The sequence below is a fragment of the Peromyscus maniculatus genome, chromosome 19, assembly GCF_049852395.1.
Source record: "Peromyscus maniculatus bairdii isolate BWxNUB_F1_BW_parent chromosome 19, HU_Pman_BW_mat_3.1, whole genome shotgun sequence".
Classification (NCBI taxonomy): Eukaryota; Metazoa; Chordata; class Mammalia; order Rodentia; family Cricetidae; genus Peromyscus; species Peromyscus maniculatus.
The window spans coordinates 76048640-76075407 of NC_134870.1; the positions used below are offsets into that span (position 1 = coordinate 76048640).

Consider the following 26768-nt stretch of genomic DNA (forward strand, 5'->3'; position numbering starts at 1 on the left):
GAACATGAGCTTTTATGTTCAACTGCAAAATCTTTGCTCATCCAGTTTAACTTAAAAGACAATTCTTTATATTTGGCTATTTAAAATGTGAGTACTATAATACTTTCAATATAATTTTGAGTTTAAAAATATGTATGGAAAGAACACCTGGATGACCAAAGAGAAGAAGCCAACTGATACAGATGTGTGAATGTAGCCTATCATCCATCCACAGCATAAATAGACTACTGATTGACTTTGTACTTTTAACACAATTCACAGATACAACCAGAAACAAAAATGTCCCTCCATAAAAGTTCCAGCTGAAATGCCTTGCTAAGAAACATCCATGTTCTGGGCCCTCGAGCTCTATGTCAGCTTGTTAACTTTCCCTTGGTATGTGACAGGTCTAGTGAGTTCTGCCCCTTTATGAAGTTTCATCTTATACTCCCAACAGAAGAACAGGGAACGTAGCCTATAATATTCTTCCCTCCCTGGCACTGCTAGTCACACATGTATCCTTCTCATTCATCCATTCATCACAGAACCATTATTGGGCACACAACAGAAGAATGGATCTAGGCAGCTCTGTGGGACATGTGAACAAAGAAAAGTCCTTGCTCTTGGGAAATGTAAGTTCTAGTAAAGAAGGCAGGCAACAAGGGGAAACAGAAGGTATTTCATGTAATGGTCAGGGGGAGAAGAAAAATAAAAGGAGGAAACAGAGAGGATGAAGAACCCTATCATTAAATGAGCAGGGAGTGGTGGTTCCAGTAAGAGCAAAGGCACCACAGACATCTGATGGGCTGAGGAAGAAGCACATGGCTACAGCAGCAAAAAGTGCCATGTACATCAGGTTGGGGAGAATGAGACGGAGCAGACCAGGCAGGCAAGAGTCACGGTGGTGTAGACCACAAAGGCCTTGGCTTTTATTCTGTATGAAAAGCCACTCTAGGTATTGAAACATTTTAACAGGGCTGTGCTCACTCTCTGTCTCTGTCTCTCTATCCGCCTCCTCACCACACACACTTCCCACACACACCAGGAGGAGGGTGACTGTAACTGTCTCTTGAAGTGACACAGGCAAGGAGAGCCAGGAGAGGATAGCTGGTCACAAGTGGGAATATCCCTCTATACAGTGCTGACCAGAGCTCGGTGAAACTGCATGGGGGTTCTGATAGAGAGGTCACAAAAGAAAGCTGAACACTGGTACAGAATTCTGAAAAGGAGCAAAGCTAGTTTAGAGAGAGATCAATTTGAGTCATGTGCACTAAGGCAGCCCACAAGATCTAGAGAGACAGGTCAGACAGAAGGCTGCCTCCACTGTTCATGAACTCCATTATGGTACAAAGTTCCTTGTCTAGGCTGCCCACCTGATAAGACCCTGACCATCTGAAAAAGTAAATTAAATTATCTTTTAATTTTTGGGGTTGGGAACTAGCAAGATGGCTCAAGGAATAACAGAGATTGTTGCCAAGCTTGATTATCTGTATTGAATCCCCAGAACCTATGTGGTAGAAAAGAGAACCAGTTCCCATAAATTGTCCTCTGACTTTCATAAGCAGGCTGTGGCAAGCATGTACCAACACACACACACACACACACACACACACACACACACACACACACACACACACACACACACTCTAATAATAATAATAATAATAAAATAATAAAAATAAAATAATAAAATTATTTTAAAAATATAATTAGCCAACTTATTTGCAAGTGATGAACCAGCCCGCCTCCATCTTAGACTTGAAAGCCATCTTATAGTAAAAAAGGCTAACTAGACTCATTCTGCTTATGATTAATCTCTGTTTCTCACGGAGCTATGCTCCACCTGTAAACTTAACTGCAAATGGCTCTGTATGGCCTGTTCCAAGAAACTGCAACCATGCCTTTGTTTAAAAAAGTTGTAATGACCATCTTGCAATGCTACCTTTGCTTCAAACAGTTGTTATGACTTAATATGACTACCTGTTGTCACAACAACTTGACAATCATGTCTTAGTTTCAGGAGGTCATTTTATGCTTGTGTTCTGCTCCTGCAATCTCACCTCTTTTCTCTGCCAAATTCCCTATTTGAAAACCCTCTACCTACTTCTGAGTTATAAAAACCTGTCTTCCTCAAACCCACTGCTAACACCTTGAGCCTCACCTTATGGGGACATAGTCCATGTACACAAATAAAAAAGCTTCCTTTAATTCATTGCTTTCTTTAATTAATTTGGCCTTGTTGATTTGGGTTGGTGGTCTTTCTCCTCATATCTTTGGGATTAACGCAAATCACTGTAAATTCATGAAATCACATCACTTCAACTGGATTTGGATGTCAAGAGTACAATAGAGTGCTAACATTTACACTCCAGTTTTCAAAATATAAATCTTATTTTAAGTTTTCAAAAAATAAATCTTCTTTTAACATTCCCTTCAAAATAGTTCTCCTGTACTGTAGATCATGAAAACAACTCTTCTATCAGTCCATTAGGCTCAAACTATAACATTCTCCTCTATATTTCAGTGTTCTGGATGACTATCTGCTTTATCAAAGTAAATACAGCCTCATAAGCACAGAAAGACATGAGAAGCAACTAAAATGCAGTTGTAATTTGCTTAGCTCCGTAACTTACACCTGCCTGTTAGGCAGGGTGCTGAAATGCAGGCACCAAAAGTCAGATCTAAACCAATGCAACAGCATGTCCTCCTGAGGGCTGCCTGCCGTCACTTCTATTCTTCTATCTTTGTGGGATTATCACTTTCAACTCTTCAGAAATTTCTTCTGTATACATAATAACTAGCCTGACCTTTGCATAGATCCCAAGTTCAAATGAGAGCAAGGCCTCCCAAAGGATATGGACATTTCTGGGGTAGAAGTTACTACAAGCCACACTTAACAAAAAGACACATTATGAAGCAAGTGACCTTATAAATTTAAAGACCGTATCTGGCATACACTAAAAGCAGCACCCTGATGCTCACAATACTCTTCCCATTGGATGTCTAGTGAGACATCAGCACTCACCCATCCAGGTATCCCCACAGTTCCCCAGCAGCTGGAGAGAGGGCAAGTTTCACTCAGTAAAACGTGTGTGATCAAACAACCAAATTATTGACCTTTTTTTAATCTCTACTAAATAAAATGTTCACCAAAAAGACAACAGGCTAGGAGACTAGCTGGGAAAGGCTAATGAGTGTTTACAACAATAAAAACTTTTGGACCTACTTCTGGTTATTGTGAATTGCTTCTATTATATTAACCAGAGTAATGTTGGCCCTTTAAGTGCAAACTACAAGTCTAGAGGCAACATGGCAGCTTAGGGAAGGCCAGCCCAAAGACAGAAGGCCAAACCTGGCTCTGCCATTTAGTATAGCGTAAAGCTGAGGATGCTATGTGCAGTCTCTAATTCCTAATGACCTTAAGCAAAAGAATGGTTTCCTAGGAGGGCTATGATGAAAGAAACATTCCTCTAAGTGCTGGCATCATGAGAGGCAGGGTAGAAGTACTAGATCTAAACCCTGGCCTTAGCATGGTTCTCAACAAAATCTAGTAGACAATTTGGGTTCAACTAGGAAGACAGGTGGTTAGATAAAAAAATTTATACTCCAAAATGCCTACATTCCTCTTGACCATAAATGACGTGCACAAAAGCTGAAATAGAAGTGCAGTTCACACATGACAGCACCTAGGAATTTCACCAATAAGCCACCTCAGGCAACACCCCAATGTGAAAATCACTTACCTAAAGAACAATTCACACACCCACTTCTGCTCATACTATGGGACTTTAAAGGCCAGAGGAACAAAAATAAAGCATCTCAAAACTATGAAACAACAAGGAGGAAAGAATGCTGTCACACAGCATGTGTGTGAAAAGTAAAACTTCAACCTCACTCAATGTCATGCACTTGCTGTTGAACACTGAAAGTCCAGGCAGAGAAGATAAGCATTTCTTATAAACTCCCTGCACCATTTACTATCACTGACATAGCACACACAGCAAGTGTGCAAAATCAACAGAATTACAAAGCATTATTTAGAAAATGGGTATCCTAGTGTACAATCCCCTAAGTATGCTGTTCACAGTGTGTGCGAAGCTGGGAAGCTCAGAATCAAAGAAGGCTTGATTTTGGCTAGAACTGTTCCTTACAGGTGGGCCTTTCCTGTGCCTTTGCATGAAAAAGGAGGTAAATGAGGTTCCTGTGGGTGTTCTTAAATGGCACTGCTCCGGGGATGTAATGAGCCCCATAGCCTCAGTCTCTTATACTATTGATTTGGAGATTAAAAATTAACAAGTGAATTTGAAAACACAAAACTTTCATACTTCAACAATGTTGGGGTAAAGCCCCATGAAATGTGAAATTAGGAAACCTACAGGACTTGATTTATACAGTTCAGGGTGCTAGAGAACTATAATTAAAAGCTCTGTGGTAATAGCTAAAACTCTAACTCTACTATTACCACATAGGTGAGCCTGAACAAGTTTTATAATCATACTAAAATATTCTGCTTCTTAATTTAGAGTGTGCAGATAATTATACTTATCTTATATAAATGAGATTGAAAAAAAAGTTACGTAGTACAATACCTCCTACATAGTGACCACAGAATAACAATTACAAGAGTATCATCTGCTATAGGAAAAACAAGGAACAAATTAACACATGGTGATTCTATATTCAAAGAGAAGTGATGGAAAAGAAGAAAGAATACAAGAACAATTATGACCCTCTACATGGAATATACATTTCCAGTCTAGATGGGAAGGAACACAAATACACAAAAAGACCAAGATGTGAAACTGTGTTTATAGAGAAAATAGGAATATAACTCAGAACCAGCAATAAACAATACATAAGAACAGGGATAAGGATATACTAACAATTCTCATGACAATTTAGAATCTGAGAGATTTCCCCTGACCAATAGCATTACTCAATAAAAAGCAACAAATTGTGTGAACAAAATTAGGGCAAACTGAGCAACTTAATTTCCATCATTAAATATATTCATGATATATAACATGAAACAGACCAATTTATTCCCAAAATAAACCCCCATGGCTAAAAATAAAAATATGAACAAAACATCAAATAATGGTTCTTAAAGACACTCATCATAATCCATTTCTCACATTAATTCAAAATATTAATATATTTAACATGATGTTATTTGACTTTGGAGGTACATATCACTTTAAAATGCATGATTTTTTTCTATTTTGTAGAATATATCTTTTTTTATTAAACGGGTATAAGTATTCTCAAAATAACCTTAAGTGGACAGTATTTTATACTATTTTTATAATTTCAATTTGTAATAGTGTACTTGCTTAAGATAGACAAATTACAGAATTTTTGTTGTTGTTGTTGTGGTGGTGGTGGTGGTGGTGGTGGTGGTCAGTGTTCATTTCTACTAATGACTACATTATCAATAGAAATAGCTCCTGGTAGTACTCACATCCTTTATTCAGACACCAGTGGATATGCTTGATTATGTGGCATAGAGAAATAAGATTGCAGGTTCTACTGACAGCTGTAGATTTGTGATCCCAAGGACAGGTTAAAAGAGGATGGCTAAAACCACAAGACGCTGAAAGGGAGATCGGAAGAAAGCCCTAGTAGTTTCCTGAAGGGGATGATGGAGCTGGATCCATGAGAAGCTGAAGACAGTAAGGGGAAAGATTGGTGCTCAAGGTCTAAAAAGGTGTGCAAACACGATTCTGCAGCTACATCCTGCTTCATCTACAGAATGAGAAAGTGTGCAAACGTGTTCCTGTAGATAGTTCCTGCTTCATCTACAGCACAAAAAGCTTCACCTAAGTGTGAATGTACTATTTACTACTACATTCTGTACCAAAAGAAAAATTTCAATTTTACTTCATGTTTATGTGTATGAATGCTTTGCCTACATCTATGTAAGTATACCACATGCATTCAATACTGGAGTTAGGGACCACTGTCAGCCACCAGGTGGGCTGGGAACCAAACTTGTTTCCTCTACATGTGCAGCCACTGAGCCATCTTTCTAGCCAGTACTGACTACTACTAGCTAATGACTTAGTGGTCACACCTAGTTCTAAACCATTTCTGAGTACTTCTAATCCTCACTACTGGACTTTCCTGTGTTTATCCTATCCGCCTTGGGTGAGATTTTATTATGTGCATGTTTCTATCTTCACATAAAAAGTTCACTTCCTGAACGTCAAGCAGAGTCTCTTTACAGGACAGTCTAAAACATGAATCTCCACCCATGCTTTCCAAGGCTATTTTTCACATCTGAAGTGATGATATATAAGAGCATGTCTGAGGGCTGGAGAGATGATGGCTCAGAGGTTAAGAGCACCAGCTCTTCCAGAGGACCTGAGATCAGTTCCCAGCAACCACATGGTGGCTCACAGCCATCAATATTGAGATCTGGTGCCCTCTTCTGGCCTGCAGCAAAGATGCAGGCAGAACTGTATACATATTAATAATAATAATAATAATAATAATAATAATAATAATAATAATAATAAAGAACATGTCTGATACTCAGTCACGTGTCTCCTTTCACTGAACTATTTGAAACGATTACACCTAAAGTTCAAGACCTCCAGTTTCTCTTAATGGCAAGTCATTCTGCATACCAACAGCACATATGCCTGTTCACTCCACATCTCAGTCCATGACCCTTTCTAATGCTCTCTGGGCAAAGTTCCAGTTCTGCTCAGCAAACGGCAATCCTCCATCAGGCACTTGGAACCAGGTCTTCTATCTTCGAACATGTCCTCCAAAGGGAGTCTGAAATGGCTGAAGAAAAGCTACATACCTACTAGGTAGTGAGATTAGCTCAGACATTCAGCATGATCATAGAATATTTTGTATTAATTCCAAGTACAAGAAAAACTGTCCATAATATATAACGTTTTAAAGGCACAAAAGTATCATTTCTTTTTGTGAAGTTCTTGAATATTTTGTATTCCAATGTACACATGCAAAAATATGTATTGCCTGAAACAAACATAAACTAAATTCACTCTAGTAGATTTTCTTAGTCTCTATTTTTTTCTAAAATAAATAAATTTTTCTTGTTTAATATTAACAAACATAATATGTTGTGTTTATAGTCTATATGTCATTTTGTTTTCTTAATGGATTCTTAAAACTCCATCACAACACAATGTAGGCATTACCAGTTCGTGCAGATAAAAGAAGGAATTGAGGATGGAAGAAGATAAGTCACTGACTCTTTGGAGAAACTGCAGCAAGGAAGCTGAAAATGCAACAGTAGGATCCTGCCCAATGACTTCCTACAGAGCTCCATCTACAACTGTAGCCCCTGCTGAAAGTGCACAACCCACTACAAACGAAGGAGAAAGGGTGCTAAGGACAAGTCCACAGACAAGGTCATTAAAATGTACTGACTCCTTTTCTAAAGGAACAAACTAAGGAAAGAAAATCTAGCAACAGATAAAAAGAACAGAATTTTTTTACTGTAGGAGTTAGGAGGTATATAATATTTAGAAAGAAAACTACGTATGTATAAATGGAAATACATTCTCTGTACTGGTTAGTTCTTGTCAACTTGATATAACATTAGCTGGGGTCATCAGGGAAGAGGGAACCTCAACTAAGAAAATGTCTCCACCAGAATGGCCAGCATGCAAGTCTGTGGGATATATTAATCAAGGATAATCCTTGATTGATGATTGATATGGAAGGGCCCAGCCCACTGTGAGTGATTCCTCCCCAAGCAGGTGGTCTAGGCTGTATAAAAGGATAAGCTGAGTAATCTACAGCAAGTAAGCCAATAAACAGTGCTTCAGTCCCTGCCTCAGGACTCTGGCCTTGAGTTCCTGTGCAGACTTCCATTTCTGATGAACTGACGCTCTGAAGAAATAAGCCCTTTCATCCCCAAGTTGCTTTTGGCCATGGTATTCATCACAGCAGTAAAAAGCAAAAGAAGACAACCTGTATCACCATCAATGTGTATGTAAGCACATTCCCATTTTGTTGTTTAAGCATAGCTTCATGAAATAATCTGCCCATCATATTTTGATCTGCTGACAAGCATGGTAAATGAGCAAAATAGGGAAAAAAAACTTTCCAAGATATTATGACTTTATCAACATTTTATCTTGCAAATAAAGAAAAAATATATACAACCACTTGGGATTTGTTTAGTTCACATTCCAAAGCTAAAAGGGATATTTTAAACTCTTATACAAAAAAAAAAATTTCTAGGTTAAAACAACTGCGTCTTGATTGTTTCTAAATATCTTCAAAAATACTTCATGGGGTTCTACCATCCTTCTGGTTATAATTATCACATCTACTCTTCTGCCCAACACATGTGAAATAGACCCTAACAATGTTATAGGGTAGGGGATGTAGCTCATTTTGACAAATACTTACTTGCCTAGAATGCATAAAGTTATGGCTTTAAAATAGAGCATCTCATAAAACAAGTACATTGGTATATGCCAGCTATCCCAGAATATGGGAGGGATGAGGTCAGATATTGAAAGGCATCTCATAGTGAGAACAGGACTGGCTTGGCACCTTTGAGACCATGCCTTAGAAAAACTATCATGAAAACTATCACACAGCTTTACTTAGTGCAGAATTATTGTATATGTTGAAAAGGTAATTATTGTCTTTTTCTGAATATCTGTGCTAGTCTATGAATATAAACTTTGTTTTATTTACTTAAAATCTCATGAAGTAACAAAAAGAAAAAAAAAAGCATTATACCTCACTCTTCTAAAAAAAATTGAGTACTCTCTCTACAGAGTGTTATGTGCGTTTATAGATACAAAATGTTGCTTGCAATTGTCAAAATATTCCTCCAAGAATATAAAATATTCTAATACAAATATGTACAATAGATACAGTGTCCTATACTACCCAAACAAAAGAGGAAGAAATATTCAAAAAGTAATTGTTTTTTAACAATTAATTCTGCTTCAAGTTAATGAGAGCTCTCATGAAAATGTGATTACTATCATTCTCTTGACTGTAAACACTACTGTACCTCACCCCTAGCAATGTATTTTAGACTTCCAAATACTAACTGCATCCTAAATTAGACTGAAAGCAATCCATATTGGTGCTGTTGTACATTTTGTTTATATTCTTATTTAAAGAGAGGGAGATGAAATAATATTGACTGTTTTATGTATACCAATTCACTTAAATCAGACACTATATTTTACTTATGGAAAAGACCTGTGTCATGTATATATTAAGTAACTCTACAAACTCTGTGACAGAAGTGAGATTGGGGCAGAACTCAAAGACTACAAATATGACTTGAGAACGCAATCTTTAAAATGGCACAGTGGTTCAATATATGTCCAGGTGTTTTCTATATGAGAAATCACCCATAGATATGCCATGAGGGAATCGTGCTGAGGTTCTCCTAATGGGAGGCAGGCAATAGGAAAGCACTCAGATCAAGGCCTAGAATCGTGGGAGGCTGAGCTCCATCCTCCCTCACCCACAATTACACAAGGGCATCATTAGCTCTGTTATCTGGGTTTATGCTGAAGATTCAATGTGAAATATTAGTAGAACTCTAGAATAGCAAGCGAACAAAGATAACAGGGAGGGGTTAAAGACCCTAGAACCCAAACAGAGATGATATGCAAGAATATGCATGTTTGTCTGTAAATCTTAATTTCAGTTTTCCAACATATAAAAACCTTATACACCAACCTATGCAATGACATAAAAATAAAGAGAAGAAATTTATAATTTTACTGGGAGAACAGTATATCTCCCAAATAAGATAATAAATATTTAACAAGGGTTATTAGGTATAAACCCACAAGTGTAACAGATAGGCACTTCTGTAACCTTAATTTTAAGGTAGCTAAGCTAGGCCTGGTGGCATATGTCTATAACACCATCTATGAAGGAGACTTCAGTAGAGTAGAAGTTTGAAGCCATCCTGGCCTACATAAAGAGACAAAATCATGAAAAGAAAAAGAAAGTGAAGCATCTTGGAATAAATAGAGAAACGGTAAGAAGAAAACTTATCTATAAAGTGTTAACAACCTATGAAAAATGCCTAAGTATGAAGTATTTCAAGAAATGAAGTAACTCTCAATAAACAATTGCTATTAATAAATTAAGGCTCTCTTCCTACTGGAGCATGTAATTCTGGTCTTGTCCTTATTGATTAAATCTGTACGTGCTAAAACATAGAAGTGTGTTTATGTCAAGGAAGAAAACACTAATCAATGAATCCAACAACAACAAAAACCAGATTTCCACTTTTATATGTAATATATTTGCAGATTTCCTTCCTAATCTTTTGTGTAGAGGCTGAAATAAGGTCCTGCACAGTGTGGATGGCAATGTGGAATGATGAGAACCATAGCTGCTATGCACTCGACTCAAATCTGGGGAACACTCAGCCTAATGGGACCAGCAGGCCTCTCAGCTCCATGCACGAACTGGCACTTAACCACGACCATCACCACGCCCCGAACAAACCCTTCATGGAGAATTTCCTCTAAAAAGTTTGTTCAGTAAAATGCTAAGCTGTCTCAAATTCAAGGAGTATAAACTGGAAGGTCCAAAGACAGAAGGCGCAATGGAAATATTTTGAAGAAATGAAGAGCAAAAAAATTTCCAAATGTGAACAATAAACTCCAAGAAATCAGAAATTCAACAAGTTGCAAACAGCATATAAGAAACAAAAAAGAGAAAGTCCAAAAAGCAGAGGTAAAGGTGTTAGTTAGAGAAAACCTAAGAGGAGAATGGCAATAGAGTGTGCTCACTTCGGCAGCACTAATACTAAGATTAGAACAATACAGAGAAGACTAGCGACCCCTTCGCAAGGATGAAACGCAAATTCGTGAAGCGTTCCATATTTTTTGGTATGTATAATCTCTTAAAAAAAAAAAGAATGGCAATAGATTTACAGAAACAAAGGACCACAAGATATAGTAACTTTCACCTTCTACCTGACAAGTACAGAAATTAGCCACAAATGGGGTTACAGGGATGGGTTAGCAGGGAAGCAAAGTGAAGTCAACATGAAGACCCGAGTTCAGATCCCCAAACCCACATTCACAGAAACCAAGAATGGTGATATGTGTATGGAACAACAGCATCCCAACGGACAGAGACAGAAGGATCACTGGGGCTGCAAGGTGGCAGCCATGCTCTATACCCAGTGAGAGACTATGCTTCAAGGGCACAGGCGAAGCTTGATAGAGCAGGAGCCCTGACATCTCCATTTGATGACTGCAAATGCACAGGTGGGCAAACACTCACTCCTACACATGCACATTCACTACACAAAGAAGCATCACGTTCATGTGTTCACATGAAAATACATGTAGAAAGGCAGAAAGGAAAAGATGGAGGGTGGGAAGGAAAGATGAAGACAGACAGAAAATAGATAAAACACACAATGTAGGGTATGACTGACACTGGACATTACAGAAAAGCAAAACTCATTAAGAGCTGAATTTATGGAACTCATACCAAAATGTCAAAATTCTTCTCTTCTGAAGACAAAAATCACAAACTGGAAGAAAATCTTGGAAATCATGTATGTGATAAGTTACATCTAAAATATATACAGAAACCTTAGATTCAATAAGAAATGGGCAGCTGTATTCTAAGATGAACAGAGGACCTCCAGAAACCTTCAGCACTGATGAAAACAAGACATATAAGGCCACAAGAACATGGCCAAAAGCATTCAAAAAATTAACGGAATCCAAAATGGGATTCTTTGGAACAGTTACTACAAACAGGAGAAAGTAAAAAGAACAAGGCCCCAATGTCCTGTCAAGTACATGGGAAGAGGAACTACTGAATAATGTCTGGTTAGAATATGACTAGAACATTAGTGAAAACTAAACTGGTGAAAATATCTGTGTGCTGCTAGAACATTCATTTTGAGTTGTTCCCCAGGGTTGTCCTATCTCCATGTCTCAGAATCACAAGCCCTGTGCAGCAGCATTCAACATCCACAAGGTTATGGCACCAGTGAACTAACTTGTATCAATAACACATGCCTTCTCATTTAATCAGATAATAATTTGCCAAAAAGGAACATCCCCAAAATTAGTCTTGGGGAAAGGTTTTTGTTTTTGTCTTTTAGGAGAATGAAGGTTAAGGAATCTGAAGAACACTGGACAAATGAGACAACTGAAGAAAAGGGACAAATCATCTATCCCAAGAAACAGTGAAACGGCGTATGGGTATATATAATCTAAAAAATATTATGTCTTCCTAAATGTTTGTTTCTGCTTTTCTCTAAAGATTTAACACTATTGGTCTTCTAATAGTCCCAGTTCAATTAAAATTTAAAGCTGACTTTGGAGTTGGAGAATGGCTCTCTCCTGCTTTAAACTCAAGCATGTTGTTAAAAGGAAAATGCAAACTCCCTGTATCATGCCAGAATAAAAGAGCCATCTTCTGCTATGGGACAGGACAAAAGCCAAATTAATTAATGGACTATTTTATTACTAATCTCAACTCTTTGATTCTATTCTGATTCTTTAAACTTTTCTTAAAGTATGAATTTTATATCAAAATTTACAAGATTAACATATATAGATATATATACATTTTAAACTTTGTTAAGATATGAATGGTCATATAGAGTACTAACTAATTCTAGAAAAAAGGCTTCAATTAGCTGCATATATATGTCTTTGTGTTCGAGTCTCTTATCAGTTTTCTGCAGGAAATCACGGCCAAGCCTAACATCAACTGAAGTCTCCAGAAAGAAGATGGGGCCCCACAACAACAACAATTCTACGTGGACAATAATAATATCATTAAGCTGACAAACATCATCCACAGATCAGCTTTGAACTACAAGGTGCTCAGAGCAATTTTGAGATGACTAGCTGAGATGATCCAGTTTCAAAGACTACTTGAATAAGGACTTGAGATAAACCCTGAACTTTGGCATTATACACAGACTGGATAGCGAAGGATCTAGTTACCTTTCCTAGAATTTGACAATTAACCTAAAATTTTTCTTTCAGGATAAAGAAAACTTCGCCCATATCCAGCAGGAAACAATTTTAAGAATACAACACCCACATTCCCAAAGAGGTGGTGTGGGGTGGGTGGCTTTTTGGTCTTTTTAATGGGTTTTGGGTCTGGGATAATTTTCAATGTTTAGGGGGGTTGGTTACAAGTTGTTGTCAAGGGTTAGGAAAAAGGCTAAGCAAAGGAGATTAGATTTAAAGTTCTTGTTTAAAAATAAAATAAGAAAGAAAGGAAGGAAGGGAGGGAGGGAGGGAGGGAGGGAGGGAGCGAGGGAGGAAGGAAGGAAGGAAGGAAGGAAGGAAGGAAGAAAAGAAAAAGACAATTACTAGTTTTAAATACTTTACATTGGATTGGATTGTTTTATATTGTAAACAAATTTGAAACTGATATTGTTAGAAAATGCTATATGTATATTTCTAATTGTATTCATACCATTCATTTAACAATGTAATGTAATTTTCTGATCCTTGAATGTTATTATTACCAACTATTAGGATATAAAGAAATGAAAGTTAGTAGTTAGACATTACAATAGAACTTGTAGTCATATTAGATATGTTTTAAAAATTGAGCAGATATGTTTTAGACAGGTCATCTTCAAACCCTTCAGAGATCTACAGAATATGGCATTTAAAATGTTTTAATAACTTAGAAAATTTTTCTTTTTTGAGACATGTCAGCTCCTGGCAGTACCAATCTACTTCAGAGAAAATATGGGCATTGAAGAAACTGCATATGGAGTCAACTTTCATTGTGGCAAAAGTTAGCCACTGGACAACAAAGTATCCTCAAATCAACAGGACAAAATGGACAGACAGAACACGAAACAAAGGACTACTGATTCTTGCCAAAACAAGTGTGGTTATGGCTTTATCAAAAGGCATCTTCTGAGGCCAGGACAATATGGCCCCATCCCTGAAGTGGCCTTCGCAATCCGGAAAAGGTACAGTGCCCTTTTCTTCGAAGGCAGCTTAACAGGCAGAGGGCCGATGGCTTCTGCTGTGCAATGGAACAGCAGCTGAAAGCTCACACCTCTCGATAGTAGACTGGCATTTAATAGAGGGATGTGGAGAAGAAGGGGATGCTGAGATGAAGCCATATATACACAGCCAAGAAGAATGGACAGCTGAATTAAAAAACAGTCAGCAATTTCCAGAATTTAAAATCCTGAATCACGACAGGACACTAGTGGAATTCAGGTGTTTCTGGTACATGGACTGCTCTCACCCAATGTGAGGTTGAACTGTTGACCTTGTGTACATCCTACTTCACAAATGAGTCTGTCAGATACGCTAAGCCTATAGGCTGAAGATGATGCCCCAACACTGTGGAAACCTCAGGTGACTGTCCAGGCAGCTGGCTGTTTCTGTCAACTTACAAATTTTTTGGAAGTTGCTTGCATGCACTTGCTGTCTTTATTTTTGATAGCTAATATTATTTCCTTCTTGGGTCTCTGAGGAAGTTAAATATTAGTTAGTTATGGTTGAAGATTAGTTAGATATAGTTGAAAATTAATTAGGATAGAAAGTGCATTAGATACATCTTGGATTTACCAAAATAGGATAGATAATGGAATTATTTTCTCTGACTTGTCAAATACCTATTTAGGTATTTATTACTTGTATATATTATATATAGTTATTGTACTTTTGTATATAGTTTTTCTTATGTTAATTATAACATTTTGCTTTTTTTTCTTTTTATTAAAATAGAAAAGGGGAAATGTGGTGATATTCTAATTGTACTGAAATGTGATTTTGATTGTATGTTAATAAAGTTCCCCGGGGGTCAGAGCTATTAGAGCCATAGAAAGAGCATGGCGGTGGTGGCCAGCCTGGTCTGGTCTACAGAGCAAGATCCAGGACAGGCACCAAAAGTACACCGAGAAACCCTGTTTTGAAAAACTCGAAAAAAAAAATTAGCAGGTGACTTAGCCTGAAAACTATTCAAGACAAAAAGAAATCATACTCAAAGTACTACTACACACACACATAGAAATGAACCAAGATTTCTGTATAATCCCAAAAATGCAGATGCAAACACAAAGAGATCTGAAGGCAGAGTCAGATAAACAAAAGTCCAAAAATTAATTCAGCAAATCAGCCCTGCAAGAAATAGTAAAGATAATCCTCCAGGTTAACATTGAAAGGAAACAGACAGAAATTTACTTACAAATGAAGAAAAGAAAGATGCTATTAATGGAGATTACCTGGATAAATGATGAGAAAATACAAAATTATCTTTTATTTCTTGCTGGTTTGAAAGTTACCAACCTAGAGTAACAATTACAATGGAACATAAAATGTATAAAAAATTTGAATCACAGTAATAAAATAGGAGGAGAATGAACCTACACAGGAGCAAAGCTTTGCACAGTTGAAATTAATTTGGTATTCAACAAACTGTAATAACGTAAGTTACAATGTTTACTGTCATCCCCAGGGTAAAAATTAAGAAAATTTAAATACATAAAATTTACATGCATATATAAATTATATATAAATATATATTACATACTCATACATTTATATATATGGAACTACAAATAGAATTAAATCGATAAATAAGAAAATGCCAGCATAACTTAAAAAATAAAATAGTATGTGGTGAAACAGAGAAACAAAGGAGGCACAAGGAAGAACAGCCACCAAAAGGCAAGTGTGAACAACATGAGTCCAACATGTCAACAGTTAAGAGTGAAAAACAGGCTTAAACACTACAACCCAAATACAGAGATAGGAGAATGTACTTTAAAATAAAGACACTGCATAGGCTGGAGAGATGACTCACTCAGTATGAAATACCTGCCTTATAAGCATGAGGACCTAGGTTCTCAACTGCGAAAATGAGCTCACCAGATACGGCATGGAGGCAAACCTACGGTGCACTGTTTTGATGGTTAATGTGGTAGGGCCTCGCTCACTATGGCAGTGCTACCTCTTGGCTGGTGGACCTGGATGCTGTCGGAAAGCAGGATGAACAAGTCACGAGGAGCAAGCTAGTAAGCAGCACTACACCATGGCCTCTACATCAGCTCCTATCTCTGTATACAACATGGATTTGTTATTACACTGCATAGATACGCTAGTATACACAACATGGATACACTGGTATACATATCATGGATACACTACTATACACATGGATACGCTAGTAAACAATATGGATATGCTAGTATACAACAGAGATACACTAGTACTATACAAAACAGATTACTAAGACAAAGACAGTTAGTTACTGAAGAAAGTGAAAGGTAAATTTTAATGATGAAAAGGTGGAAAAAGCATGGAAAACAATAAAAACGTATTTGTACACCGAACAAGAAAAGCAAAAACTGATAAAACTGAATTGAGAAGCAGAAATTCAAACAATAAACTTTAAGTAGCTTAAACTCTCCCCTCCCCACTTTGAACAAAACATCCCACAAAATCGAAACAATATCCAATACATAGCACAGACCCCAAGACTGCCACAATGAAACAAGCCCACAGAGTGCCCAAGATTGTAATCACAGAAGCACTCTATGATAAACCCAAAAATTTATAAAATTAAGTTCTGGGGAGCTGGCTCAACAGTTGACAATGCATGACTCTTTTTAATAGGATAGGATTGGAGCTTGGTTCCCAGCACCCAAGGCAGGAGGCTTACACAACTGCCTATAACTCCCATTCCAGGGGGTGTGTGCGCACGCACATACACACACATCTTTAAAAAGAAATCAACTAGAATATACCAGTTAAAGAATATTCTCATAAATAAGCAGTGGATCAAAAAAGAACATAAAACATGAATGAAAATATAAACAATGAAAGCATCACGACTGATGTGGCCCAGGTAAAGACGAGGACAGAAGGCTTGCATAGCACGGCCTGGCCTGGCTAAGATCACCTCCACAAAAAAGGGGATTGGAAGTTGGAGGAAAATTCTTATTTGTAAGCATCTATATTTAAAAAGAAAACATAACTTTTACAATCTTAAATAACTGAAAAAAGAAACAAAACACAAAAGATCAAGAAAAAAGTAAAAGCCAAAATACTGAAATAAAAATTTACCAAATAGGAAAAAAAAAAAAACAAAACACATAAGAAAAACAACTCTAAGTTTGTTATGAGAAAAGATTAAGAATGTACAAATTCACAATGATTATTATGAGGGTGGGTGAAGGGAGAACAAGAAGAATAACACTTGTGAATAAAAAATACTAAAAATACTAAATACAATAATACTAAATTTACAAAAATAAGAATTTTGAAAAACACTATGAATACTGGCATTCCACAAGTTAGACAAACCAAAAGACCAAATAGTCAACTGAAGGGGAAAAATAATTAAGAAACATAAAACCTGAACATTTAACTGTAGCTGGAGAGTTTTCTCTCCAGGTCCCGCCAAATCCTGGCAGTCCAGCAGCCCACTTATAAAATAAACACACTGACGCTTATATTATTTAAACTGTTTGGCCTAATGGCTCAGGATTCTAGCTATCTAGTTCTTATATCTTAAATTAATGCATTTCTATAAATCTATATCTTGCCACGTGGCTCGTGGTTTACCGACGTCTTCACATGCTGCTTGTCATGGCTGTGGCTGGCCGTGTCTCCCTTCGCCTTCCTGTTCTCTTAATTCTCCTTTCTGTTAGTCACACCTATACTTCCTGCCTGGTCACACTGGCCAATCAGTGTTTTATTTATTGACCAATCAAAGCAATACATTTGACATACAGACCATCCCACAGCATTTAAACACTTAGAAATGAATATATATAATAAATATATATTATAAATAAATACATGTTGTTGTTTAAATCTTAGATGATCTTTTAAAAAAAAACCCAGAGCCAGATATCAGGGTGAAAGCTGAAAGATCAGAGAAGTAGAACAGCCAGCTACTAGCTCTTACCTCTAGAAAATCCTCAGCCTAGAGAGAGAAAGTTCCTGTTTCCTCATGCCTTATATACATTTCTCTGCCTAGACATCACTTCCTGGGATTAAAGGTATGTGTGCTTCCCAGTGCTAAGATTAAAGGTTTGTGCTAGCACTGCCTGGCTCTGTTTCCAGTGTGGCGTTGAACTCACAGAGATTCAGCCAGATCTCTGCCCCTTGAGTGATAGGATTGAGGGTGTGTGCCACCACTGTCTGGCCTCTATGTCTAATCTAGTGGCTGGCTCTGTGCTCCAAACCTCAGGCAAGCTTTATTAGGGTACACAATATATCACCACAACACATCATATATAAAGGTTCATATAGAAACAAAAACTACACAATAAAAATACAACTCAAATTAAAAGTCAGCAAAGTATCTGAATCATAATTTTTTATAGAAGATACAAAAACAGACAATGAGCAAATGAAATCCATTCATCCTCAGGGAAATTCACCCAAAACCTCCAAAAGGGACACCTCATTCAAACTCACTAGATTGGCTATGCATTTTAAAAGACCATGTTAAGTAGGGTATACTACTAGAAAGGATAAAAAAAAAAATGGCACAGCCATTGTGGAAAGCCATTAGTGGCTACAGCAAAGCTAAACACTATTATCACATGAACCAGGAATACCACTTTCAGATACAGATCCATGGGCTTCAAAAACCTTGTGCCCATACAACACTAACACACAGTGTACAGTAATATAAGCTATGATACCTGAAAGCAGTAAGAGTCCAGATATCTGCAAAATGCTGAATGGATACACTGTGCTACATCCTTACAGTGTGGAATTAGCAAGACATGAGAAGTAGCCATGCATGCCACATATAATAGGTATGAATTGTGAAAAGATCCTGACAGGTGAACGAGATCAAACATGAAACACCATATGCTATAGGATTTTACTGGCATCAAATGTCCAGAAGAAACAAATCTATAGAAAAGGAAAGCAGATTATTTTTAAAGTGATCATATGAAGAGCACATCACTTACACTCAACTGAGAAAGAACCTACCTTATCACTCATTTAGGCATTCATTTCAGATTTCACATACCAGGCAAAAAAAATAAAAAAAGCTTTCTTTTTTAACTGACAATTATAAAATAGGTAACAGGAATTAAGGCTACTCTTGAAGAAAAGGTGAGTTCAATGACAACTAGGGTTCTCCAAACAAAGGCACACATTCCCAGCAGAAAGACACTGTGAGAAAAGGTAACTGGTTTAAGAACACTGCATGCATACCATGATGAAGCAGTGATGGGATAAGGAATAAAGCTGGAAGGTTGCTCACAATTGGTGAAGGACATAGAAAACAGTGGTAAGATTTTGAATAAGATATAATTTTTCCTTTTAAGGAAATAAGATGGAAAATGTGTTGTAAACAATTCTGTGAGAAATAGAATTCACTGAAAGAAAACTCTAAGGTAATGAATTCACCCCACAGAAAGAGCAAGATTTATACATATAGTACTCCATTAGAAGGATCTAGCATTCCTGGTCAACAAAAGCTGAAACCAAGGCTGAAAGAGCTTCTGATGCAGAAATAAGAAAATACTCAAAAGAAATAATAGAGATAACAAAAACAAGCATGTAACAGAAACCAAATCCAATTAACCAATCTGTAGACACCAGAAAACCAAAAGCATTCACTGTTTAAATGAGTAATATACAGAATAAGAATTAATGTGTGCAAACCAGTATAAGCCAACATTTATATAATATACTTAAATATTATTTAAATTAAATAATTGATTAATAATATTTAAATAGATTCTAGATAATAGCTATAGACACAGTGATGGACAGTCGGCAAAAATAATTAACCTATCTGCTGAAGGCTAAATGTTATCTGCAATGTTTTTTTCTATCAGCTCGCATAGAATGGACTGTTTTCACAACACTGTGCTCAATTAATTTAGGTCTGTGTTCCTTTAAAGAGTCGACGAGAAAGGCAACAGAATATCACACAATCCAATTTTCATTGAAATTAGATGCTTTCTTTTTCCAGTTACTATCAGATTTCTTTAATTTGCCCTCCCTACTATATTAAAATTAACGGTGTCTATTAGTCAAAGTTTTCCTATTAAATCTTGGTCTACAGTTATGCTTTCAATCATAAAGTATACTAAAATGTCATACAACTATGTATTGTTAAAACAGTGCCATGCTTCACTTCTAAACTGAAACTCAGAAAGCACTAAATTCTGGAATCTGTAAGCTAGCTCCTCAATCAATCAACTTGTTTAAAAAAAAAAAAACCCTCTGACAACTCTACTATTTTTCTTCTCTTTCTTTTACTATGATTTTAAGTTCTTTACAGAGGAGGACAAGAAAAAGTGGATCCAAAGAAAGGGTCTCAATAGAGTATACAGCCTGAAATACCAAGTAACAATTGCTGCCAGATAACAAAAATGACAACTTTCCTCTTTTATTGTAAGACCATTACTGAGCGTCCAATGAGTTGACCAACAGGAGTTTGGGGCACAAATGGTGAAGGAAAGAAGGGGGTGGGGTGAGTAAATGGACAGAAGAGGAAACACAGGGAAGAGAGTGGAGGGAGGCAGAGGAGGAAGGAGACCTGTGTGCTCAGAGCTAATCTTCTAGGGCTATGTATAATATTTTGCAAAGTAAAATTGACTGAGATGGAAGCTATTTTGCATGGTACAGTGGCGATGGCTAACAAATGAGAGTTTTGTGGGCTGAATGTGAGTCCCCTGCCTCATCTGCCACCCTAATGACAGCAGCCACCTGCTGTTTTATTGTCACAGCTGGAGCCAGTTCACACTCCTTGGTGCTGAGCTCTGCCCATGAGCACCAAGCTCTCTCCTCGCCTCATTACTTTGATGAACTTTTTATGGTCAGCACCCATGAAGACCTCATCTAGGACTCTGCCACACAGACTGGCTTCAGGGAGTGCTTGCAGTTACAGGAGGTGGTCACACACTGACACGGGCTGCTCCTGTCTGGCTGCTACTCCAGAAGTCAATGTACTGTACTTCTGACACGACAGTCAGAGGCCACAACAGGTAAAAATGCCAGGAAACCTCATACTTAACAATCGACTCCCTTTCTCATTGTGATATGAAGATCATGGAATACACCATAATGAAGTTTTTTAATGGCACATGTTATTAGAGAAAACCTAATGTACTGTTTATGATTGCCCCATAAAATTAAGATTTTTTTTTCATTTTCTATAGACTGAAATTCATAGAAAATTTTTCCTTTAGCTTTTGAAGTCAAAACACATAAACCACAATCAACGACATATTTGTATTACACTAGTTTCAGTTAAAAATTTGGAAGTTGCTTTTAATAAAAATAAGCCGCAATGTCACGTGACTTCAAATTAACCCTGTATTATATAATTTTGACAGTGGAAAGGTTGTTCGCAAACAGTCTACAAAAGAAAAGTCCTTCACAAGTTTGCTGTAATGTTTGCTATTCAAACACACACTGGAATTTATCAGCAATTTGACTACTAGCTGCAGAGCAGGAAAAAAAGAGATTAAAATCTCAGCAGTTTAAAGTGATATTTTAATCTTCTAATTCTAGTCTTCTAAAGAGAACTGTGTGGTATTCTTGCTGGTGAATTTTGACAAATTCTGAATGTTGATAAGCTGTGAAAATTCTCGATACCCAAAATATATCTGTAAGTAGACACATCAGTACAAAACGTTGTTGTCCGTGTCGTTTACTTCCTAGGAGTCTGTGTCTGTGTGCTGGACGAGGGCTCAGCTACCGAGCCGCATCCCCAGCCCTCAGTCTGCACGACAACAGTTGCTAGGACTCATGGAGCTCAGGCTATCTATTTACTATGTGGCCCACATTGCCCTTGCTCCTGTGACTGTCCTGCCTCAATCCTGCACAAACCGGGGATTACAGATATGCATCACAACGACTATCTTAAAATATATGATTTGATTTATTTCATTGCCTTTTCATGAAAGAATATATAAAATTTTCTTGGTCTTATTATGACATATCTATTCATTGTTGACATTCCAAATATTTTTCCTAAATAAATACAGTAATATGAATTTTATTAATGCTACCGGGAATGCTGAACTTAAGTCAAATAAAACTAAACTCAGGGTTTGTTCTAACTAAACACTGCCAAGGAGCAAAAAAAAAATGAAAAAAAAAAAAAAGTCAACACTCACCATATTAGAATATATATTGCAAAACTAAGTATTCTTGAACAGAGATGAATAAAACAAATTAAAAACAATTATAAAATTTAAGAAAGTCTCTAATTTACCAAATGATAGAAACTAATTCACACACACACACATATGCACGCGTGTGTGTGCGCGCACACACACACACACACATACACACACACCCTACAGATTTTGATTCAACCAGGTGATTTGTAGATAGTGATAATCTAAAGATGCTATGAAAGACCCTGGACCCCTTCGTGTGTTGCTCCTTTGCATCAGGATAAACTGATAAGCCACAAAGACCATCCCAGACACAGGCAGTGTATGCATATAAGGCAGAATCGGCTTTTTCTGAAATTCTGCTGAACTTACATATTTTTCTTCAGCAATGTAAGAACACTTCAAATTTATCATTTGTAGAACCTTATTTTTAAGAAATGGGAAAGCAGTCCTTGGTTGAATTAGTAACATTTAACTCCTTACTAACCACATCATATCATCATGAGGACAATTGTCATGGTTTACAAATCTTGCTTTTCTCCAGCAAACAGTCTAAATCCAAATAAATTCACTTGCACTATGAATCCAATGTGGTTCCTTTCAGAAGATGACTAAAGGCAAGAAGGTTCATTTAGTGAAATCAGGGAACTAGCTTATGTCATAAATAGACAAACCATTAATTGCTAATTATTTCTCTCTTTTACATCAACAAAGGAAACGGAAGGAAATAATTTTCTAATCATATAAATGAAAGACCTAGAAACAGATGTGAGGAAGAAAATAAAATCTCTTTCATAGGAGTGATGTATATACTGATGTGGCAGAAAACTGGGCTGTGCATACAGAGCTAGCTAAGAAATAGAGTTCTTCTACAGGCAGAGCCCTGAATAGACACAGAGTCAATGTCACAGCAGACAATGCAAATAACGAGTAAAGACATTTCTGTTTCCTCAATGGCACAAAACTGAACTCCCGCCTCTTATACACAGAACAGGTACTGCTCATCAATGCTTACCACCTGCAGCATTTGAAAGTACCACGCTCACACCAGACAAGCAGGCGAAAAGCAGCAATGCGGCCTTATTACTACTTGGAAAAATACAATAGCTGGTTTGTTGATGATCATGGCCATTCTGACTGGGGTGAAAAGCTGCCAAAGATTTGGAAAAAGAGGACTTGTCATTCATTGTTAGTGGGAATGTAAACTGGTGCAGCCACCCTAGAAATCTGTATGGAGAATCCTCATAAAACCTAAACCTAAAAATGTTTCTGACTCTTGTGACTCAGCTCTACCACTCCTTCAGCAATTGCCCAAAGGACTCGGTCTCCTACTCCACAGATACTTGCTCAGCAATGCTCAAGGTCCATTAGGCTATTAGGATGGAGCAGTGGCCTGAGTGGGGAAGTACAGGAGATATGAGGTAGGAAAAGGGAAAATGGCAAGGGAAACCCAACTTGGCAGGAGGAAGGGAAGTCAAAACTATGGAGAAGGAAGGATGAGGGAAAATAACACGAAGATTGCTTGACAAAGCCTCAAAAAATCATATTGTTTTATATTACCTAAAAGAATACATACTACATGTAAGTCTATGTAGATCCCTTCAAGGAAGTTAAGGCACTTTGGCTAACTAACAATGCTCCACAGAAGAACCATAGACTAGGGGGCTGGAGCAATGGTTCTCCAGTGGTTAAGAGCACTAGCTGTTCTTCCAGAGTACCTAGTTTGAACCCTAGCACCTATATTGCAGTTAACGAACGAACATCTGCAGAACCAGTCCCAAGGGAACCAACACTTACTTCTGGCAAGCATTGTACGCATGACATGCACAGACACACATGAAGTCAAAACACTCTGACAGAAACATTAACAACTTACTTAATAAAGGGACCACTAACATAATCCCTGGTACTAGGCATAAGAAGCATCCTTTCTAATAGTTGGAGAGGGTTGTCCAAGTGACTTCAAAAAAACAGTATAGACTATCAATGTAGCCCGAGATTGCCTCTCAGAACTTGAAGGTGGGCCCCTATTGCTGAAAACACTGGGCACTTAAGACATAGGACTCAGACTGCTTGAACTAAATCTAAGCTGAAAGTCTCTTTCCTTAAGTCCATCCTCTGTAGAACAGAAAATACTGTCTGAAGTGTCAAGGGAGGGAAACAATTAAACAGTCCAACCCAGCTGCAACATCTGCAACCACAAAAATGACCAGCATGGCAAGGCATGCATAAAGGTGAAAGAATGGTACTCATATACCAGTGAAAATTAATTAATTGGACTTAAGCCTCACTTAAGAAGAGGGAAATTATGCCTTGTACCTACTCGGGAGAAGTGGGGTCATGGACTTTAGAAAAGAATCTACTGTGGCCAGTTTGTTAGACCAGCATAATTCCTACCACCTTCTAAATATTATCCTTACAACCACAGATAAATAAGTACAGCTACCATCTCTTTATAGAAAAAAAAGTGAAGAAAATGCAGAGATCAACTGATCCTGGAAAAAGCAGTAAACACATCTACATCAGAGCTCCTGATTTCGTGGCTCAGGAAACATAACCAAGAGGGGCAAAAAGACTGCGAGAGCCAGAACCAGGAAACCCACTGTCCAACAATCTCTGCTAGAAATGGCTGGATAAACAACACCCGAAAAATGATGCTACCAAAGGACACGTTAGAGTAGAAAGGGGAACAACATGGAAGCTCCTACCGCTAGAAAAATAAATACAGGCAACTAATGACCACAGGGAGAAACAATGTGCATCTGCCAAAGACGAGCCTGATTGGTTTCCAGTGCAGAGTTATCAACATGAAATCACATACACACAAACAGCACAAAAGGAAACAGACTGTATCTTTCACATTGGTGTACATGCACGTGTATGTATGTATGTAATAACAGAACAGAAGTGATCAAATTGAGAGGGAGGATGGAGGGTTTGGGAGACAAGAACCTAGGAGGAGCTGAAGAAAGGAAAAGGAGGATGTAAAGTGATAGTATTCTATTTCAGTTAAAAACTTACTTTTTAAAAGAGAATACAATAGAAATGACGAAGAAAAATTTATTTCTAAGTCCTTATGTCAGATTATCTACAACACAGTGAGATTTACTGAGCTATGAAAAACTTAGTGATTTTCATCCCATTTTGTATACACTAGACAAACTTCAATGGTGCTAGTATACTCCCATAAAATCATTTAAATAATTCCACATAAATAAAATTCAAATACCCAGAAAGATAGAAAACTAGTTATTCATATACACTGGAAACATTTTCGCCCATGCCCTGAGCAGGAAACGTTCTCTACAAGGTAACCAACTAGGACTGTCTTTCACAAACACTGTCGGTATATAACATGGACAGCAGAAGTCAGGGGTATGTATCCAGGAGAGTCTGAAGTGAGCATCCATTTCTCTCCCCTCCCATCACACGGTCCACACCCCAAGAAACAGCAAGGACCTACTAACCACTGTCTGCCTCACTCCACTTCATCACTTCACCATGGAAGCTTGATCCTTAAATAATGGGTTTTCAATTCTTCTTTGACCATTTCAAAAATGGCATCTAATTATAGAACACTACAATAATCCCATTTTTATATGAAATGAGCTGCTTGTCTGACTGTGTTGTTACTGGCATACATTCATTATACAGGTGACCGGCTTCCTAAAGACATGCTCAGACACACGTATCATACACTCTGACCGTCACCACTACTCCTCCCCTTTCCCCCTCATCCCATTATTCCTAATCATTTCCCAGGACGGTCAGTTTCATTTCTATGTTTATGTCCAATGTATGTATACTAGTTTATGTATCTAAATTAAATCTAGTATTCCAAAATAAGAGAAAACATTTTTTAGGGAACATGAATAAATGAAATGGTGACACTATTCAGAAATTATTCTGTTTTGTTCATGAAATTTGCTATAAGGGCAATTTTACCTACTGCTAATTTGTTCAAAATCCTATTTGAGTCCAAATTCCAAAATCAGATGTACTTCTACAAAAAAAAAAAATCTTGTACATTTTTATATAATTTGAACATATTTTCAAAGAAAGTCAGTATTTAAATTTTCAATACCATAAACTTAACATACTACTAATATTGCAATTACTTGATAGTATTTGTAGGTGTATAGCCCTCAGGTCGAATACTCCAAAACTAATTGCTTAATGTAGTATAACTACTCTGTAACCTTAGCTACTATATCATTGGGCACTCTATGGTGATATTTTATTTTGTACTAAAAGGTTATTTGTATGTTAATAAATAAAGTTGCCCGGCTAGCTCAGTCAGTAGAGCATGTTTCTGTTTGTTTGTTTGTTTGTTTGTTTGTTTTTCAAGACAGGGTTTTTCTGTGTAGCCTGGCTGTTCTGGAACACACTATATAGACCAGGCTGGCCTCAAACTCACAGAGATTCTCCTACCTCTGCCTCCCGGAAAGTAGGATTAAGTTGTGTGCCACAGCCTGGCTTCAATTTTTATAAGTACTAGACATAAAGAAAAACTTGAATTCTTTCAAAATAAAAAAAATTAACTCCATTATTAATTTGTACGCAGCCATAACAAAATAAAAAATTTCCAATCAATGAAAAGAGTAACAAACAAGACAGACTTATGTCAATACATATTCCCAAATTAGGAAGAAATATACCAACACACAAATTCATAGAAGTAGCAATC

The 26768-nt window shown here is 37.2% G+C and overlaps 1 protein-coding gene and 1 non-coding gene across 3 annotated transcripts in view; one reads left to right on the top strand and one right to left on the bottom strand.

Annotated features, from left to right (window-relative positions):
* Positions 1-26768, bottom strand: part of Znf407 (zinc finger protein 407) — a 413369-nt gene that overhangs the window by 248697 nt on the left and 137904 nt on the right. The window lies entirely within an intron of this gene.
* LOC121824202 (U6 spliceosomal RNA) lies at positions 10741-10845 on the top strand. The gene has a single exon (XR_006066019.1). It is a non-coding gene; the product is annotated as a U6 spliceosomal RNA (small nuclear RNA).